The 19,529-nt window shown below is 40.1% G+C and overlaps 1 long non-coding RNA gene across 1 annotated transcript in view; it reads right to left on the reverse strand.

Annotated features, from left to right (window-relative positions):
* The window catches only part of LOC132519979 (uncharacterized), a 93,429-nt gene that overhangs the window by 58,730 nt on the left and 15,170 nt on the right, over nucleotides 1-19,529 (reverse strand). The window contains exon 2 of the long non-coding RNA XR_009540398.1: nucleotides 1,319-1,442. This is a non-coding gene — a long non-coding RNA (uncharacterized LOC132519979). The remainder of the gene's footprint in view (nucleotides 1-1,318; nucleotides 1,443-19,529) is intronic.

Genomic DNA, 19,529 nt, shown 5'->3' on the forward strand with positions numbered 1-19,529 from the left:
CCATATGACCCAGCAATCCCACTACTGGGCCTATACCCTGAGAGAACCATAATTCAAAAAGAGTCATGTACCAAAACGTTCACTGCAGCTCTATTTACAATAGCCAGGACATGGAAGCAACCTAAGTGTCCATCGACAGACGAATGGATAAAGAAGATGTGGCACACATATACAATGGAATATTACTCAGCCAGAAAAAGAAATGAAACTGAGTTATTTGTAGTGAGGTGGATGGACCTAGAGACTGTCATACAGAGTGAAGTAAGTCAGAAAGAGAAAAACAAATACGGTATGCTAGCACATATATATGGAATCTTAAAAAAAATGTTTATGAAGAACCTAGGGGCAGGATGGGAATAAAGACACAGACCTACTAGAGAATGGACTTGAGGACACAGGGAGGGGGAAGGGTAAGCTGGGACGAAGTGAGAGAGTGGCATGGACTTATATATACACTACCAAATGTAAAATAGATAGCTAGTGGGAAGCAGCCACATAGCACAGGGAGGTCAGCTCAGTGCTTTGTGACCACCTAGAGGGGTGGGATAGGGAGGGTGGGAGGGAGAGAGACTCAAGAGGGAAGAGATATGGGGATATATGTATATGTATAGCTGATTCACTTTGTTATGAAGCAGAAACTAACACACTATTGTAAAGGAATTATACTCCAATAAAGATGTTAAAAAAAAATACTAAGTACAATGGTAATTTTTAGTGCATATTATAAACAAGGGCCAGGAAAAAAACAAAACAAATTTGGTCTTTATATGTGTTCATTATAATGAAAATACTAACCACTACTTACTATTCATGTGAAATTATAAATTTTTATTCAAGATGAGTCCAAGCCTATTGGATAGACTTTGAATACTAGTAAAATGACAGAACATACTACAGGGAAAGAGTAAGAACATATAGACTCATTTTCTTTTAAGTTTGAAAAAAGGAGTCTTTGATTCAAATGGAGCTTCTGTGTGGTGAATTAATGGGTCATCATAACCAAATGATCGTAAGTCACAATTTAACTGAAAACCAGAAGGATAAAAATAGCAAAGACTAAACATATAATATCCTTCTTTCTTCATCTTTGCTTCTGGAAGGTGTGTCTTTCCTGAACTATGAATCATTGCCTCAGACCTTGCAAATTTGTTCCATGAGAGGGAAGTACCAGAGAGCATTAATACTCTCATTGTGGGTGCCCCTGCTCAGGAGCGAAACGGTGCACAGTCTGCAGTTTGGATAACTCTCCTTCCCCATGGGTTGCATAAAATGGAAACTAATGTTAAAAGGAAAATAGTCCAAGTAGTTACAGCCTTACCTTTCTATAACAGCTGTAGTGACTGTATTAACAGAAGGAAGATCTTATTGCCTCCTAGCCTTCTTTAACTAGCCTGGGTTATTGTCATAAGCAGCCACATCACAGAACTTCCAACAGCCCAATCCTAAAAGGTAAATGAAAGGGTGATTCATTAAATGTACATTTTACGCTTGATATTTTGGCAACCGTGGCTACTCTATAAGCCTAGAAATAAAATGAATAGGGCTTGAATTTTGAGCCAGAATCAAAATTGATGTTTTCTTTCTTTCAAGATTTAGCTTGCTTGTTACAGAATTTTACCAAATTTCCAGATTAATAATCGTTATATTAACAAAAAGTAATTTCAATATTGTTAGAAGTATAGCATTGTTGGGCTTCCCTGGTGGCGCAGTGGTTGAGAATCTACCTGCCAATGCAGGGGACACGGGTTCGAGCCCTGGTCTGGGAAGATCCCACATGCCGCAGAGCAACTAGGCCCGTGAGCCACAACTACTGAGCCTGCGTGTCTGGAGCCTGTGCCCCGCAACAAGAGAGGCCGCGACAGTGAAAGGCCCGCACACCGTGATGAAGAGTGGCCCCCCGCTCGCCGCAACTAGAGAAAGCCCTCGCACAGAAACGAAGACCCAACACAGCCAAAAATAAAAATAAATAAATAAATAAATTTTAAAAAAAGTATAGCATTGTCTAGAGTCTGTGCATGTACTTTATTTCTGATATTTTTGCATTCCCTATAATTTCTATTTTTAATATATTCCTTTTGGTTATTCTATTAAAAAATAAAAATTAGGATTGACTTTTTAGCTTTTCTCCCAAGACATTTTTCTTTCCGTATATGAAACAAAAATTGCAAATGACAACGTCTTCAAAATTATATAGAAATAAGTTATGTACCATTTATTCTCTTATCTGTCTTCCCAATAATAGTTGCTTAAACAATTATGATAACGAATTTGTGGGTGAAATTATTATTACTTTGTATTTCTTTAAGCTTTCCTGGCTCATTCAGTGTACAACAGCAACACCTACTGGACATTTTTGTACTTCTCAGATAAGAATCATCTCACTACCATTCAAAGTATGAAATTGGCTAAGGAATGCAATTTATACAGGTATTACTGATGATTATAGTTCTTAACACTGCTCTGATCAGCAAACCTGTGAACTTACAGAGTTCTATATAGAGAATGAAGAATGATAATCATATAAAGAATGATATAAAGAATGATATAAATCATATGATATATGATTTATATCATGATATATATCATATGATATAAATCATATAAAGAATGATAATCACCCTCACAATTATTGAGTATTTAAAGGTGAGAGAAGTATTTAAAAATGTGTGAAGATACACATATAGTCAGTCTGTGCTTCAAATTTAGTATGTCATATTAATTATTTTCTAAAACTGATTTATAAGGGAAGCAGAGCCAATGCCTGAATTGTTGGTAATAAAAATTCTCAGAGTTAAGCCACTCATTCTCACTCACATTCCTGTACATCTGTGGAAAGATTCTTAATAGAGCTAATTGATGCCGTTGTGATAAAATCAATGCACAAAAGCAAAATAACGTACGCTATCCGAGGAGATGATATGTAAGGGCAGTTAACAAGGGGGAAAAGCTATGCTAATAACAACATTCTCATTTTCTCTTGCCACAGTAAAGTTGGATTTGTCAGAATTCAATTAAAATCAGCGTGGGAGAGAGGATTTTACACATTCATGGAGAAACATATATAGCTGCCATCCAAATGCAATAATACAGTATTTAATATAGTTCTGATACTCTCACCACTTTTCTCCCCAGAATAACTGAACCTCACTAACTCTGCACACAGCTCCCCCGCTAGATTGGATCAGAGACCCAGAAAGACCTAGTTATGTAGAAGAAAAAACTCATCCTTGGCTCCATGTGTTGGGGGTTCATCCAGCTTGTTCTTAGGATCAGGCACGCGGGAAAGATTCGGGACTTAGGTTCTGGTGTAGGGTGGGAGGGAGCAAAATGGAGTCATTTGCAAAAGGTAAAAAAGGACAGAGGCACTCCTAGAGAGCTCGGTCATGTAATCACTCATTTAATTAATCAGACATTACTCAGTGAATTTCTATACCCACAGAGCACTGATCTGGGGACTGGGGACTGTATAGCAGGGGTCGGCAAGCTACTGCCAGCCTGGGGCCCGTTTTTGCACAGCCTGTGAGCTAGGGATGAATTTTGCATTTTCAAAGGTTGTTGAAAAAAGAAAAGAATATGTGTATGGGGAAAAACTCGGGTATTTCCTCCTATGAGTCTCCTTTACTCTCACACTACTCCTGCATTCACAACAATTCTGACATTAGATGTGAGGGTATTTCCCCCACCAAGAAATCCTGTGACACCAGCGGGGTGTCCTACGATTCAACTCAATTTTGACACTGCCTACCTGGAGATAGCATCCGATCCCACAGGTTAAGCGCTCAGTCCCATAAGACCGTTCCCCTTTTCAGATGCCAATCACAAGTGGTAGGGCCCCAAGTTAACCACAACTTCTGTCCAAGTTGGCTACAAATCAGAGGTTCTCACAATCCCTTCCTTGGGTATAATTACTTTGCTAGAATGGATCACAAAACTCAGCGAAACACTTTAGGTTACCAGCTTATTAAAGAATATGTCAAAGAATACAGCGAAAGAGCAGATAAAGAGTTCAGGGCGGGGTCTGGGAGGGTCCCGAGCTCAGGAGCTTCTGTCTCCTTGCAGTTGGGGTGTGTCACCCTCCCAGTATGTTCACCAACGTGAACATTGGTGAACAGGACGTGTTCACCAGCCTAAAAGCAATCTTAACCCCATACCATTGGGATTTTATGGCCGTTTCCTCACCTAGGCATGATCAATTATTAACTCTGTTTCCAGCCCCTCTCCTCTCTCTGGAGAAGCGAGTGGGGCGTTGAAAATTCTAAGCTTCTTATCATGGCTTGGTATTTTTGGTGACCTGCCCCCATCCAGGAACCATCCAGGAGCCCACCTAGAATCACCTCATTAGAACAAAAGACATTTCCATCACCAGGAAGTTACATGGGTTTCAGGAGCCCTATGTCAGCAACTGGGGTCAAAGACCAAATATTAGTACAAAAGATGCCTGTAGTGCTCTTATCACTTGGGAAACTACAAGAGTTTTAGTTTCATTATGCCAGGAACTAGGGGCAGAGACCAATATACATATTTTTACTATTATTTAACAATATGTGACAGAGATATATGTTGCCTGCAAAGCCTAAAATACTGACTTTCTGACCTTTTACAGAAAAAGTTTGCTAATGCCTGATATATAGAGAGATTTAACCCTCATGAAGTTCGAGTCTAGAAAGGAAATTAAAACAATAATAACGAACACAATAACATAAAAATAACATGATTTTTTGATCTTTTACTATCTTTTGAGCATCGAGTTAGATGTACTACGTCATTATCTCATTTAATCTTCATCAACAAACCTATAAGATAGTTATGATTATTGTTAACTTACCAATGAAGAACCCAAGACTAAAAAAGGTTAATATCAAAGACCACATAAATGACCAGACCTGGCATTAAAATCTAGGCTCTCTGACCCAGAGCCCATAGCCACTCAGTTCAGGTACACAAATAGAATGACAAAAGGTAGAAAGCGATAGGTATCTCAAGAAGCAGAACACAACACGCTGTGGGAAAACAGATGTGGCAGCTAACACTCCCGGAGGGGATGTTCAGGGAAGATTTCAGGGACAAGGCAGCTTTTAAAGGTCCTGAAAGATGGGAAGGATTGTAACGCTGTGGTGAAGGACAGGGAGCCACGGGACAGCCTAGAGGCATTGGTGTGTGGAGGGAACAGGGAGTCCCATTTAACGAGAAGGGAGTACTAGGAGACCAGTGGAAAACCTGGATCAGTGGGAGGTCCCAGACGGCGCTGAATGCAGAACTAGGGGAAAAACAGAATAGAAATAAATGTGACTAAACATTTATGACTAAACTATTAGCACAATCAGCCCGATGCGCTGGGGAGATTAATCTGAGAAGGATATATTGGATGGAGTAGTGGAAGGAGGACAGAGGCAGAAACATACGTTAGGAGACTACTAACAATAATCCAGATCTGAGATGACAACGATCCAAATTAGAGGGGAGACGGACAGAGTGGTAGAGAGAGATGTAAAGAGTGTTGTTAAGTCTCCACCTACACTCCTTCCAAAGTCACAAAGCCACGCAAGAGGGAAGGCAAATGGCTTGGCAATCACAAGCCCCTCTTGCTTCCACAGGCCCCTCGGGCTAAATATTGCCTTTTCGTGACATCCTCAGTCTAGTTTTTTTCCAGCCTCGTGCCAACACACACACACACACACACACACACACACACACACACACACACACACCAGTTTGACTGTTTTGCTGACTAAAGGTCCCAGTTTTAGACATAAAGAACAGACTTGTGGTTGTCAAGGAGGAGGGGGTGGGAGAGTTATGGATTGGGAGTTTGGGATGAGCAGATGCAAACTATTATATATAGGATGGGTAGACAACAAGGTCCTACTGTATAGCACAGGGAACTATATTCAATATCCTGTGATAAATCATAATGGAAAGAAACTAACACATTGTAAATCAAATATACTTTGAAAAAATAAATTCTTAAAAAATAAAAATAAAGGTCCCAGTTTTGGTCCTCTTGATAAAGTCATTACTTGATATTTGTTTTAATGGAATTTCACCTGAATAAAAATGTCAATGTTGTGGGGCTGAGTGGGGAGGTGAAGGGAACAATGCCCATGCAGTGTGATTTCCCAGGTCCACAATCCACAGGAACTGTCCTCCAAACGGGTGGTGACATCTGTACACAGATCTACAGCTCACACTTCCTGACATGCAGGCCTTGGTTTGTTGGATCTGTCAGTTCAGTCACTTAAAAACTTAAGTGGGGGACTTCCCTGGCAGTCCAGTGGTAAAGACTCTGCACTTCCACTGCAGGGGCCATGGGTTCGATCCCTGGCCGAGGAACTAAGATCCCACATCCCAAAAAAAAAATTCAGTGGTTATTCAGGAAGGGAAATAAGAGAGATGAAAATTTGGTCTGTGCTCTTAAGAAGCTAAGAGTTTAATAGGTAAACGAACTATTGATTGAATAGTCCAATGAATACAGAATGTTTTAATATAAATGCATGTTAATATCATCAAATTAAATTCATTTGAAACACTCAAGGAGTAAATTTTGTTTGAATAACTGAATAATATGAACAGGTGAGGTTTACCCACCCTCTCACTCTCCCTTTCCATAGCCAAACTCTCTTTACTTAACCATCTTGAATAGAAAGCTTCTTTGAAAATACACTAATCGCTACCACCGCTTCTGAAACATATCTGGACCTCAGTGGAATGAGTCTGTCTCCAAGGGCAGGACATGGTTTGGTAAATCTCAAGGGTGAAGCCAAGCAGGGAAGGACATTCTTACCCTGCGATGGTCTGTGAACGCTTCAAGACAAAGGAGAAAGAAGAAAATGTGGCTGGGAGGGAAAACAAACTCAAACCCCAAGAGAGGCTGTACTAAGCATTGAGCTGAAAGAGTAGCGTGAGGACACAAACCCCAGGGAGGCATCAACATTGAAAGCCAAGAGGCGAGAGAAAGCCCTGTGGAGGGGGTGGAGCTTGTGGGTCAGACACGTGGACAGGAGGTCCTTGTACAGAAGAGCAGCGGCGTCTGGCTGGCTGCCAGGGGAGAGGAGCTCCTTAAACGTGATGCCAGACTGGACAGCCATAGTCTACTGACCATAAATGTGTTCTGGATTGGTGGCCATTACAGGACAAATCTAAATACATACAGGCTGAAATGATGACAAACAGTAAAAGAGCTAATAGAATCCAATAAGATTCTTCAGGTCTATTCTCTTTGGGGTGAGTTTTGACTTAGATTTTGAAGCTCATATTCCAGGCCTTCTTTGCTATTGTTGACTCATCTGGTCCAACTCCCAACAGCAAGTTATGGCCTCCTTTGTTTTGCCTGATTGTGCCTTTGAATCCCAAGTCCCACTGCCCTCGATGTATGTACGAATCATCGTTGAGCGCACAAGGAAGGATTCCAGTAAAGGAAGCAAGCAGAGTTGTTAGAGGAGCGATTCTGGGGCCTTGTTGTTATTCACTGGACACTGCTTATTTCGCTTTGTGGGTTTACAATGCAGCAGCTGTGTTTCAATGTCTCCTGTAAAGCTAGATGCAGAGAAATATCACCAATTAAAACAGACCAAAAAAGATGGCAAATTACTTTACCAGTTACCCCCAAGTTGACAGTCTATAGATTACAACCAACTCTTAAAGTGTTTTTGCTGGTCAGTTTTATTTTTCTGTAGCTCTTAAGTACCTATTTGAAGACCTAAAGCAGGTGATGTTTTTGGCCCAGATCCAGAGTTTAAAACTTATGTCATAGAATGTAAGCCTACCTAAAGTTTTATGAGAATTTCTGTTAAGCTTTTGGGGGTTTGGACTGTATGCTGTCATCCTTCATTTTCAAAGAAGACATTTTTTAATGATGGTGTTTCACATATATACTTCCCCTTGTCAGCAACATCTACACTGTATTACTTATAAACTACTGTCAAACTCTCAAAACTTTGCTGCCTCATGGCATCCTGAACTTGACTCCTTCTCCTCTTTCTCTCATGATGGATGGAGAAACAGATGATCATAAAGCTTTCAGAGGTCCTTGGTGGGTTTGTGTGGTAGAGGAGAACTTGTGGGGAGAAAGGACAAATTGGAGAGTAGAGAAATAGGAACCGTTCTTGGCAAAAGAGCTTTGCACGGGAGTCATTGCATCTGTGTGACACCTCGATGCCAGCCTGTAAGAAGAGCAGTCTGGCAATGGGGACCCTCAGGGGTGCTCAGTGGGGAAGAATAATGGTTCCTGCAGACTGGCAGCAAGAATTTGTCCTGTCTTTCCAAAATGCTGTGGAGAGACTTCTTTGCCAACGAATGCATCCTTGGGCCGCTGAAAGAGACAAGCAAATTTACACATATGCCTCCAGGTGAAAAGCATAGAAAAAAGGTTTCCTCTCCTCTGTACCTAGGAGACCTGGGTTCTAGTTCTGATTTTACTATCAACTAGTTGTGTGGCCCATGGTAAAACCATTTAGCATCTATGAGCTCTAACTATGTTTTGTGAATAAAGGGAAGATCTGAGTAAATAATCTCCCCAGCCCTAAAATTCCCTGGGCCTATAATCTATTATGTATCTGGTAGCCTCAATAGCAGTGAAAGTCTGGTGCAGCAGTTCTTCTAAAGCTTCTATTGTCTAGTCCTGTCTATAATCAGGCCAAGTCCTGTAGTTTGTGGGATTAACACGAGGCACAAAATAACTGTGTGTCATCAGAAACCAAGAGTTTGGAAAAGATATTTCCCCTAACGAAATTAAATATCACTGCTCAAAAATAATAAAAGGCTATAGATAGAAAATATCAACGCCACCACAAATCAACATCTGAGGAACAGCTCTCAGAAAACATCTGGAAAATAGCACTAAGTTAACAAACCACTAGATAAAATGTTTGATTTCCCAGTCACTGATGTTACTAACTGCAAAAGCAGTTAAAAAGCCTTATGAGGAATAATATCTTGGCACTGGATGAACAGCAAGAAGCCCAGCTGTTTGCACTTGCTGTATAACAAGTGCCAGTGTACATACTGTAATCCACACAGTCTGCTGAGGATACAACAGCCAACCGCACGACGTGATGGAGTTCGGACTGGGCAGGGGTGAGCAGGCCATGGGGACTGAGTAACAGGCACTGACCTCTTTTTACGACAAAAGCCTACTTCCAGGGCAACTTCCTTGTGAAATGTTGTTTCTTGTTATATATTCATTCATTTGCTTTTACTAGAAATTTATATCATGGCTTGGAAAGAACTTCTATTTTCAGACAAGAGTCCCCTCTAAACCATAACAGATGCTGGAAGTGCTACTGAGACTGGTCAAAAAAGAAAAGGAGGGGGGCATGTTAGCAAGGATTGTATCAGTGACAAACAGAAAAGGAAGGGGCCCTTAGGTGAGTGGACATGTAGAGAGAGAAGCTGAGAAGCACGGGAAAGCAAGATAAAGTGAATCCTTCAGCCGCCTCACCTCAAAGGACCAGAGGATCATATCCATGCTGCTACTGAGATTTTGAAAGAGACTAAGGTAAAATTCCAAGATAAAGGAAAAGGAGGGAGCATTCAGACAGCAGGACAATATGTTTATTTGCAAAGCTTCTTAGGCACTCCTTGAAATCAGCAATTCTTTGGAATTTAAAAGCTAAAGTCTGGTCAACTTTGCTATCGATCATTCAATGATTAGTGGTTAAGCTCCTCAGTATGCTTGAGGAAAGCTTCAGGGAGTGGGTGGGTAGGGGGAATAATAGTAAACAAAACAGAAGTGGTCTATGTGGAAGACACTTTATTCTGGTAATCTCATTATTCTGGTAACCGATCAATCACCACCTACAATAAGTGTTATGAGAACAAAAAAAGATATGTAGGGAAGGGGTTTCTTCTCTTTCCTCTATTTATATGCTAGAAAGATAGATAACAATCAAATAACCACAAAAATAAATACAAAACTGCAACTGTATGAGTGCAGCCAAGGCGAGGTATCTGGTCCTATGAGAGAATGATTAGAAGATTTGAACTTGACAGAGGTGAGAGATAGCTTCCTTGAGGAAGCGATACTTGAATTTCAATGTGAAGGATGGATGGAGTTTAATTAGGTGAGGCTGGGATGGAGGTGAGAAGAGTCCTCCAGGAAAAGGTCAGAAGAAATGGAGTGATCAAAGAGCTGCAAGGCCCGTGTTCAGGAATGGAGAGCCCTCAAGGAGCATGCTGCAAACTGAAACTGGAGAAAACATAAGAGCAAAATTTGCAGGAGTCTATAGGTCATATTTGTCTTTATTCTCAAAGCGTTAAAGGGTTTTTGTGGGGGGGATACGTCAAATTTGGGGATAACGGAGATAAAGGGGATAAGGTCAAATTTGGTGTTAAGAAGATCACTCTGGCTGCAGTGTGTACAATACATTGTAGGAACAAGAATGGATGCAGACAGCCTAGTCAGTAGATTATTTCAGTAGTGCCCAGTCCAGATGATAAAAGAAGGTAGCTGGCCCTAGGGCACTGCTGATGTTGGAGGCGCAGGAGTTTCAGGGAGACTCATAGCTGGTAGCGGGTAAGCACGTCAGGTCTGCGATTGTGCTATGATTGGGTGGGGTGAGGCACCAACAGTCCCAAGAAGCTACACTTCATTCAAACAAGAACTTGCTTTGAATGCAGAAAGAAGGCAGTGGTATTCTAAAAAACACGAACAACCAAAGAACCCTACCCTGTCTTTTCTTATTTACATAATTTCCTGGTAATAGCCAACCACTTCCACTGAAAAGGAAGACACAGAAGGAGAGGGAAATATAGGGGAACCCATAGTTCCTTTTCCTTTTGGTCCCTCCTTATTCATCAGGAAGCTAAAGTATTGTAGAGCACATTGGTAGGATGTGCATGTATAAATAAGTGAAAAAAAGTGTGAGAAATAAGAGAGTTAGTTTTGTGCAGCGTTTCTGCTCTTCTGTCAATACCAAAAACAAAATGCAGGGCTTCCCTGGTGGCGCAGTGATGAAGAATCCGCCTGCCAATGCAGGGGACACGGGTTTGAGCCCTGGTCCAGGAAGACCCCATATGCCGCAGGGCAACTAAGCCCGTGTGCCACAACTACTGAGCCTGTGTTCTAGAGCTTGCGAGCCACAACTACTGAGCCTGCACGCCACAACTACTGAAGCCCACGCACCTAGAGCCCGTGCTCCGTAATGAGAAGCCACTGCAATGAGAAGCCTGCGCACCGCAACAAAGAGTAGCCCCTGCTCGCCACAACTAGAGAAAGCCTGCGCACAACATTGAAGACCCAACACAGCCAAAAAAATTAAATAAATAAAATAAATAAGTTAAAAAAAAATGCATGTGCATGTACCAGCTAAGAAGCATGAATTGTGTAATTTTGGTGATTCCAGAAGTTTAATGCTCTTATAATTTCATTTAAACTGGTATTCCACAATATAAAGAGGAAAGGTAAAATTCATGCTCATAACTAAATGTTCAAATTTTTCTTTATTTAAAATGGCATTAAATAAAAAATAAAAGACACCAGAACAAGTTGAAAGAGACCATGGAAGAAAAGGGAAAACATATTTTCATACCTTTAACAGCCCTTTTCCCCTACTCTTTTGAACAAGGCATCTTGCATTTTCATTTTGCACTGGGTCCCAAAAATTATGTAACAGGTCCTGCATAATACTTTCATTACTAGCTTGTAATTGGCTACTTACATGCTTAATTCCTACTAGATTGGCCCACTGCTGAACACATAGCAGGCCAGAAGGAAATGTCAAGAAAAACAAATCTGGACATAGGTAAGAAGAGACCTTATTTAAAAGGATTATTGTGACTGGAGGAAAGGGACTATTGCTGTAGAGAATGCTCTGACCATAGGATCTGCAGTGGTCTTTATAAGAAGAGGAGATCTGGACACAGACGTGCACTCACAGAGAAAAGACCTTGTGAGGACACAGAGAGAAGGCAGTCGTCCATAAGCCGAAGAGAGAGGCCTCAGAAGACACCGAACTTGCCAACCTCTTGATCTTGGACTTCTTGTCTCTAGAACTCTGGGAAAATAAATTTCTATTGTTTGAGCCACAAAGGCTGTGATATTTTTTTATTGCAGCTCTAACAAATACAATCTTCTTATTTTTGAGATACTTTATATATTCTGTTTATATCCCTTCTCAGATATACATATTGCAAATATTCACTATTTGACTGAATTGCCATTTCACTTTTTTAGTGATGTCTATCAAAGAATAGAAGTCTTTAACTTTCAGGCAGTCAAATCATTTAGTTCTTTTATGTTGTGGTTTGTGCTGTTTGCAATAATTCCCAACTACTCCCTCTGCCTCAGCAGTCCCCAACCTTTTTGGCACCAGGGACTGGTTTCGTGGAAGACAATTTTTCCACGGAGGGGGGTGGGGGTGAGGGCTGGGCAGAGGGGAGGGGGAATTGTTTCAGGATGATTCAAGCGCATTACATTTATTGTGCCCTTTATTTCTATTATTATTACATTGTAATATATAATGAAATAATTATACAATTCACCATAATGCAGAATCAGTGGGAACTCTGAGCTTGTTTTCCTGCAACTAGATGGTCCCATCTGGGGGTGATGGGGACAGTGACACCCGAAGTGTGTTGCTTATGTCCAGTCTACTCTGTGATCTCATTTTGGTCCCTGTCACTGCAGAAAACCCTGCTTCACAAGACAGGATGTTGGAAATGCAAGCAGGCTTTTCAGTGCTTTTGTGGCAGTCTCAGGATATTCCACCTTGACTTTAATCCAGAACATATGGAGATTTGAGGTTGTCTCAAACATACTTTTAAGGCCACAGTCATTTGCAATCTCAAGCAGTTGATCCTCTTCTAGCATGGACAAAGTCGATTCACCTGGCTTATTCAAAAATGGGTCACGGATCCATTCCTCCCCAGTTCAGGGGTCTTTTGTGGTTGGGAAGTAATGCTCAAACTCCTTTGAAAGCTGAGATACGTGAGGAGTTTTGAAGGTTTCATGGCTTCCTTGGATAGCCAGTTGCCACATATTATACAAAGTGGGCTTGGAGAATGTGAATCACCTGTTGCAATGAAACTGTACTTTCAGTAGGACTCTTGGTATTTTCTTTTAAATGCAGCTTTCTCTTTGTGGGCAGTCTTAGAGTCTTCTGCTGTCTCATCATTGGGTCTTTCCCCCTTTCCAAAGAAGCTCTCCAGAGACATTTGTTTGTTACTCATTTTGGCTAGGGTTAGCTTGTGAGCTTACCAAAACTGTGACTGAGACAAGTGCACAGTGTGGGAAAGAGGCATGGACAGAGGTTGTAAACAAAATAATGGGCAGGCCATGCATGGACTAAAATAAGTGTCGGATTCTGACTTAGAGCCTGCCACCAGATGCAGCTCTACAATTGAAGTACATCAACTCACTTGCCAATATAAAACCTGCCACCAGATGCAGCTTAATTGTCACTTGACAATCACTGATAGGGTTTTTTTTTTAACATCTTTATTGGAGTATAATTGTTTTACAATGGCGTGTTAGTTTCTGCTGTATAACAAAGTGTTTCAGCTATAAATAAACATACATCTCCATATCTCCTCCCTCTTGCATCTCCCTCCCACCCTCCCTATCCCACTCCTCTAGGTGGTCACAAAGAACCAAGCTGATCTCCCTGTGCCATGCGGCTACTTCCCACTAGCTATCTATTTTACATTTGGTACTATATATATGTCCAAGCCACTCTCTCACTTTGTCGTCCCAGCTTCCCCTTCCCCTTCCCTATGTCCTCAAGTCCATTCTCTACATCAGCGTCTTTATTCCTGTCCTGCCCCTAAGTCCTTCAGAAACTTTTTTTTTTTTTAGATTCCATATATATGTGTTAGCATATGGTATTTGTTTTTCTCTTTCTGACTTACGTCACTGTATGACAGTCTCTAGGTCCATTCACCTCACTAGAAATAACTTAATTTCGTTGCGTTTTATGGCTGATTAATATTCCATTGTATATATGTGCCACATCTTCTTTATCCATTCATCTGTTGGTGAACACTTAGGTTGCTTCCATGTCCAGGCTATTGTAAATAGAGCTGCAATGAACATTGTGGTACATGACTCTTTTTGAATTATGGTTGTCTTAGGGTATATGCACAGTAGTGGGATTGCTGGGTCATATGGTAGTTCGATTTTTAGTTTTTTAAGGAACCTCCATACTGTTCTCCATAGTAACTGTATCAATTTACATTCCCACCAACAATGCAAGAGGGTTCCCTTTTCTCCACACCCATTCCAGCATTTATTGTTTGTAGATTTTTTGATGATGGCCATTCTGACCAGTGTGAGGTGATATCTCATTGTAGTTTTGATTTGCATTTCTCTAATGATTAGTGATGTTGAGCATCCTTTCATGTGTTTGTTGGCAGTCTGTATATCTTCTTTGGAAAAATGTCTATTTAGGTCTTCTGCCCATTTTTGGATTGGATTGTTTGTTTTTTTGATGTTGAGCTGCATGAGCTGCCTGTATATTTTGGAGATTAACCTTTTGTCAGTTGCTTCACTTGCCAGTATTTTCTCCCATTCTGAAGGTTGTCTTTTCATCTTATTTATGGTTTCCTTTGCTGTGCAAAAGCTTTGAAGTTTCATTAGGTCCCATTTGTTTATTTTTGGTTTTATTTCCATTTCTCTAGAAGGTGGGTCAAAAGGATCTTGCTGTGATGTATGTCATAAAATGTTTGCCTATGTTTTCCTCTAAGAGTTTTACAGTGTCTGGCCTTATATTTAAGTCTTTAATCCATTTTGAGTTTATTTTTGTGTATGGTGTTAGGGAGTGTTCTAATTCCATTCTTTTACATGTAGCTGTCCAGTTTTCCCAGCACCACTTATTGAAGAGGCTATCTTTTCTCCATTGTATATTCTTGCCTCCTTTATCAGAGATAATGTGACCATATATGTATGGGTTTATCTCTGGGGTTTCTATCCTGTTCCATTGGTCTACATTTCTATTTTTGTGCCAGTACCATACTGTCTTGATTACTGTAGCTTTGTAGTATAGTCTGAAGTCACAGAGCCTGATTTCTCCAGCTCCACTTTTCATTCTCAAGATTGCTTTGACGATTCAGGGTCTTTTGTGTTTCCATACAAATTGTGAAAATTTTTGTTCTAGTTCTGTGAAAAAATGCAATGGTAGTTTGATAGGGATTGCACTGAATCTGTAGATTGCTTTGGGTAGGATAGTTATTTTCACAATGTTGATTCTTCCAATCCAAGAACATGGTATATCTCTCCATCTGTTTGTATCACCTTTAATTTCTTTCATCAGTGTCTTATACTTCTCTGTATACAGATCTTTTGTCTCCTTAGGTAGGTTTATTCCTAGGTATTTTATTCTTTTTGGTGCAATGGTAAATGGGAGTGTTTCCTCAATTTCTTTCAGATTTTTCATCATTAGAGTATAGGAATGCAAGTGATTTCTGTGCATTAATTTTATATCCTGCTACTTTACTAAATTCATTAATTAGCTCTAGTAGTTTTGTGGTAGCATCTTTGGAATTCTCTATGTATAGTATCATATCATCTGCAAACAGTGACAGTTTTACTTCTTCCTTTCTGATTTGGATTCCTTTTTCTTTTTCTTCTCTGATTGCTGTGGCTAAGACTTCCAAAACGATGTTGAACAATAGTGGTGAGAGTCGGTAACCTTGTCTTGCTCGTGATCTTAGTGGAAACAGTTTCAGTGTTTCACCATTGGGAACGATGTTGGCTGTGCGTCTGTCATATATGGCCTTTATTATGTTGAGGTAAGTTCCCCCTATGCCTACTTTCTGGGGAGTTTTTATCATAAATGCGTGTTGAATTTTGTCAAAAGCTTTTTCTGCATCTATTGAGATGACCATATGGTTCTTCTCCTTCAATTTTTTAATATGGTTTATCACATTGACTGATTGGCATATATTGAAGAATCCTTGCATTTCTGGGATAAACCCCACTTGATCACAGTGCATGATCCTTTTAATGTTCCATTTGATTCTGTTTGCTAATATTTTGTTGAGGATTTTTGCATCTATGTTCATCAGTGATATTGGTCTGTAGTTTTTTTTGTGACATCTTTATCTGGTTCTGGTATCAGGGTGATAGTGTACGCATAGAATTAGTTTGGGAGTGTTCCTCCCTCTGCTATATTTGGAAGAGTTTGAGAAGGATAGGTGTTAGCTCTTCTCTAAATGTTTGATAGGATTTGCCTGTGAAGCCATCTGGTCCTGGGCTTTTGTTTGTTGGAAGATTTTTAATCACAGTTTCAATTTCAGTGCTTGTGATTGGTCAGTTTATATTTTCTATTTCTTCCTGGTTCAGTCTTGGAAGGTTGTGCTTTTCTAAGAATGTGTCCATTTCTTCCAAGTTGTCCATTTTATTGGCATATAGTTGCTTGTAGTAATCTCTCATGACCCTTTGTATTTCTGCAGTGTCAATTTTTACTTCTCATTTTTCATTCTTAATTTTATTGATTTGAGTCTTCTCCCTTTTTGTTTGATAAGTCTGGCTTTATCTGGTTTATCAAGTTTGTTTGTCATCTCAAAGAACCAGCTTTTAGTTTTATTGATCTGAGCAATTGTTTCCTTCATTTCTTTTTCATTTATTTCTGATCTGATCTTTATGATTTCTTTCCTTCTGCTAACTTTGGGGTTTTTTGTTCTTCTTTCTGTAATTTCTTTAGGTGTAAGGTTAGGTTGTTTATTTGAGATGTTTGTTGTTTCTTGAGGTAGGATTGTATTGCTATAAACTTCCCTCTTAGAACTGCCTTTGCTGCATCCCACAAGTTTTGGGTCGTCATGTTTTCATTGTCACTTGTTTCTAGGTATTTTTTTTATTGCCTCTTTGATTTCTTCAGTGATCTCTTGGATATTTAGTAGTGTATTGTTTAGCCTCCATGTGTTTGTATTTTTTAGATATTTTCCTGTAATTGATATCTAGTGTCATAGTTTTGTGGTTGGAAAAGATAGTTGATACGATTTCAATTTTCTTAAATTTACCAAGGCTTGATTTGTGATCCAAGATATGATCTATCCTGGAGAATGTTCCATGAGCACATGCAAAGAAAGTGTATTCTGTTGTTTTTCGGATGGAATGTCCTGTAACTATCAATTAAGTCCATCTTGTTTAATGTGTCATTTAAAGCTTGTGTTTCCTTATTTATTTGCATTTTGGATGATCTGTCCATTGGTGAAAGTGGAGTGTTAAAGTCCCCAACTATGAATGTGTTACTGTCAATTTCCCCTTTTATGGTTGTTAGCATTTGCCTTGTGTATTGAGGTGCTCTTATGTTGGGTACCTAAATATTTACAATTGTTATATCTTCTTGGATTGGTCCCTTGATCATTATGTAGTGTCCTTCTTTGTCTTTTGTAATAGTCTTTATTTTAAAGTCTATTTTGTCTGATATGAGAATTGCTACTCCAGCTTTCTTTTGATTTCCATTTGCATGGAATATCTTTTTTCCATCCCCTCACTTTCAGTCTGTATGTGTCCCTAGGTCTGAAGTGGGTCTCTTCTAGACAGCATATATACGGGTCTTGTTTTTGTATCCATTCAGCCAGTCTATGTCTTTTGATTGGAGCATTCAATCATTTACATTTAAGGTAGTTATCAATATGTGTGTTCCTATTACCGTTTTCTTAATTGTTTGGGGTTTGTTTTTGTAGGTCTTTTCCTCCTCTTGTGTTTCCTGCCTAGAGAAGTTCCTTTAGCATTTGTTGTAAAGCTGGTTTGGTGGTGCTGACTTCTCTTAGTTTTTGTTTGTCTGTAAAGGTTTTAATTTCTCCATCGAATGTGAATGAGATCCTTGCTAGGTAGAGTAATCTTGGTTGCTGTTTTTTCCCTTTCATCACTCTAAGTATGTCCTGCCACTCCCTTCTGGCTTGCAGAGTTTCTGCCAAAAGATCAGCTGTTAACGTTATGGGGATTCCCTTGTATGTTATTTGTTGCTTTTCCCTTGATGATTTTAATATTTTTCCTTTGTATTTAGTTTTTGTTTGTTTGTTTGGTTGGTTTTTTTTTTTTGTGGTACGCGGGCGTCTCATTGTTGTGGCCTCTCCCATTGTGGAGCACAGGCTCCAGACGCACAGGCTCAGTGGCCATGGCTCACAAGCCTAGCCCCTTCGCAGCATATGGGATCTTCCTGGACCGGGGCACGAACCTGTGTCCCCTGCATCGGCAGGCGGACTCTCAACCACTGTGCCACCAGGAAAGCCCTGTATTTAGTTTTTGATAGTTTGATCAATATGTGTCTTGGTGTGTTTCTCCTTGGATATATCCTGTATGGGACTCTCTGTGCTTCCTGGACTTGATTGACCATTTTCTCTCTCATGTCAGGGAACTTTTCAACTATAATGTCTTTAAATATTTTCTCAGTCCCTTTTCTTTTCTCTTCTTCTTCTGGGACCCCTATAATTCAAATATTGGTGCGTTCAGTGTTGTTCCAGAGGTCTGTGAGACTGTCCTCAACTCTTTTCACTCTTTTTTCTTTATTCTGCTTTGCGGTAGTTATTTCCACCATTTTATCTTCCAACGGGTCACTTACCCGTTCTTCTGCCTCAGTTATTCTGCTATTGATTCCTCCTAGAGAATTTTTAATTTCGTTTATTAGGTCATTCATCATTGCTTGTTTGCTGTTTTTCTTCTAGGAGTTTGTTAAACGTTTCTTGTAATTTCTCAATTCTATTTCTAAGATTTTGGATCATCTTTACTATCAGTATTCTGAATTTTTTTTCAGGTAGACTGTCTATTTCATTTGTTTGGTCTGGTGGGTTTTTACCTTGCTCCTTCAACTGCTGCATATTTCTCTGTCTTCTCATTTTGTTTAACTTACTGTGTTTGGGGTCTGCTTTTCCCAAGCTGCAGGTTCATAGTTCTTGTTGTTTTTGGTGTCTGCCCCCATGGGTAAGGTTGGTTCGGTGGGTTGTGTAGGCTTCCTGGTGGAGGGGACTGGTGCCTGTGTTCTGGTGGATGAGCTCGATCTTGTCTTTCTGGTGAGCAGGACCACATCCGGTGGTGTGTTTTGGGGTGTCTGTGAATTTACTATGATTTTAGGCAGCTTCTCTGCTAATGGGTGTGGTTGTGTTCCTGTCTTGCTAGTTGTTTGGCATAGAGTGTCCAGCACTGTAGCTTGCTGATTGTTGAGTGGAGCTGGGTCTTTGCGTTGGGATGGAGATCTCTGAGAGAGCTTTTTCCATTTGATATTACGTGGGGCTGGGAGGCCTCTGGTGGACCAATGTCCTGCACTCAGATGTCCCGCCTCCGAGGCTCAGGCCTGACACCCAGCCAGAGCACCACGGCCCTGTCACCCACATGGCTCAGAAGAAAAGGGAGGGGAAAAAAAAGACACAAAGAAAGAAAGAAGGAAGAGAGCAACCAAACCAAAAAAACAAATCCACCAATGATAAAAAGCTCTAAAAACTATACTAAAAAGAAAAAAAAAAAAAACGGACAGACAGAACACTGGACAAATGGTAAAAGCAAAGCTGTACAGACAAAATCACACAAACAGGTGTACACATACACACTCACAAAAGGAGAAAAAGATAAAATATATATACAAAAAAAAAGGAAGAGA

The sequence above is a fragment of the Lagenorhynchus albirostris genome, chromosome 4, assembly GCF_949774975.1.
Source record: "Lagenorhynchus albirostris chromosome 4, mLagAlb1.1, whole genome shotgun sequence".
Taxonomy (NCBI): domain Eukaryota; kingdom Metazoa; phylum Chordata; class Mammalia; order Artiodactyla; family Delphinidae; genus Lagenorhynchus; species Lagenorhynchus albirostris.